We start from the raw sequence: 2,556 nt of genomic DNA on the forward strand, positions 1-2,556 counted from the left end.
TAACTTACGAGTTGGAACATTTAATTTATAGAAAAAACCTTCATGTATCTTATTCCTTTATATCATCTTATGATGCCAGTTTTATATTGCTTTGAATCTTTTTAGATGAAAAATAAGATAAATTAGTATGCACATTAACACCATGATGGTTGTGAATTATTTCAATATTTTTACTGTTTCCAAGGTTTCATATTTCTGTAGCTCTTCACCCATCAACATCAACATAAAAATTTTTTCGAAAAAAATTCAGAGCCGCACAGAGCGAGCAGTAATTTGTTCCCGATGGAATTTAAGGATTTCAGTCGCGAAGGGTGTGAACTCCATTCCATCAGCGCTGTCGGATTGCATGAATGAAATTATCGAGATTGTTACGCGAGTCTAAATATTGGCTCACGACCGGAGATGAGAGGTGGGGAGTAGTATGCGGCCGAGTGTGGTAGGGGGGGGCCAATCACATGCGATATCGATCGTTGCCGAGGGGGGGGGGGGGAGAGGGCAGTGGTGGCAGGGTGGAGGGGGGAGGGGGGCGCGAATTTGACTGAGGTGTGTGTGCACGCAGTGGCCAGTGGCAAGCTCCAAACCAAGAGCTGTTGAGTGACACCCACATGTCCTTTCGGGTGGGTACGAACAATACTACGTACACTACTACGTCCTTTGTTGTATTCCATGGCGTTTAATAAATGCGTGGGTGCTTATCGTACTCTCTTGGTGGGTCGCTTGGGAATGGCGTTTTGGTGTTGAAAACTGGTGAGGAAAAAAGTTGCAATATAAACCAGTCAACAATCCTAACATTGGTTTGACGCAGCTCTCCATTTCTTCTCCGATCCACTAGCCTTTTCATAGCGACGTATTTCTTTTCTTTTATATCCTTTACAACCTGTCTTATGTGACTCATTCGAGGCCGTCTCTTGCCCCTCTTCCCCTCCGCATTTCCTTCTATGATTACTTTAATCAGACCATCATTTCTTATATTGTGGCAAACTAAGTTGTCCCGTCCTCTCCTTTAGGTTTTTGAAAGAGTTCTCTTTTCCCACTATTCTCAACACTGCCTCATCACTCACTCGGTCGATCCATTTTATGTTCATCGCTCTTCGGTGGCATCAGATTTCGAATGCCTCCACCCATGACTTCTCTGCCGCTGTCAAGTATATTTACTTAGCACCTACAAATACCTTTCGTTTAGATGAACTTAGTTTTAGCAAAGGAGGCTCATATAGTTTCTCTCTTTCTTATTAAGCCTCTCTCTTATTACGAGTCATATGCAAGCATATTTTATACTGATTAAGTGTGACCCTTCCTTGCCGCATTTTCAATGTTATTTCTATTATATATTTAATGTAGTAGGAAGCTGGGTAGAAATGAGATTGAACCCACCTCCTGCGTAAAAATTGTTTTACTGATAACTCTTTCTTGGGGTTGGCAAGAACAACAATTTATTATTGCCCTTATATTTAAGTTTGAATACTAATGGAGACCTTATTTTCCTTTTTTTCATGGATTTCTTCCTTTTGAGTTGTCGGTTGTAAAGAATTGAAGTTTGTAACTTTTCATGGAACATCATCAACGTCACTCTTTGCCATACGTCCATTCACTGGGGTAAGAAATGCGTCATTCCGTGTACGTTAATTCTATTTAATTATATCATGAGTTTTTCAATATGACTATTTATATCGCGAATACTTGGCTGTAACTGAGGAATATTTCGCAGAAAATTCCAATAGTTTATTTGTATTTCTCTTTTACCAGATCTTCTCTCCACCCTATTACGTTTTCTATACTTCCATCCCAAAATCGTGCAATCAATTCTACTTCTCCTCATTCATAATCAATTCAGCTTCGTTTGACGTTGTGTGCTATGCTAGATTCTTCGCCTCTAATTTCTTCTTTCTTTGAAATACATCGTTTCCTATACTTTTCACCACTTTCTATTTGCATAGCATAAGCCCTTCCAACTTTGATTGTTTTCCTCAGGATTTTAGAATAGTTCATAAGTAGGTACTCAAGTTTACTAATGTTCTTTCATGAATTTTAATGTTTATATAATATCACATCAATTGTCATTGAAAACCCAATGATGTGAACGTTATTTTGATTTACCTTTATTTCGTTTTCCTTGCATTGATTTTTCAAATCTGTCTGAAAAACCTATCGATAATTCTCCCAGCGACATCCGTTTGTTCGCAAATCTAGCGGCTATGTTCACCGTATGTTTATCTTTTATTCCGAAGGCTACCTTAAATCACATCTTCGGTGATATTTATTTGATCGACACTTTAAAAAGTGGATGGAACAGCATACATACTTACATTATTTATGATTTTATTCCGTGATTCTCGTATTTCAACCACCAATGACTTGTCCCCAGCCCTCCTACCATGGATGCGTAATAGCAGTGTTCGTATCATCCCCGTAGTGCTTATATTTATCTGAACTGATCGCTATATTAATTGTGGTTTGCTTTGGGCTGTATCCAAATTTCCTCCATTATTTCTCAATAAAGCCATTCCCTCGAGATCAATGCTACCGGGCATTACATAATATCGAAATAAAAATAAA

This window comes from Ischnura elegans, chromosome X (assembly GCF_921293095.1).
Source record: "Ischnura elegans chromosome X, ioIscEleg1.1, whole genome shotgun sequence".
Taxonomy (NCBI): domain Eukaryota; kingdom Metazoa; phylum Arthropoda; class Insecta; order Odonata; family Coenagrionidae; genus Ischnura; species Ischnura elegans.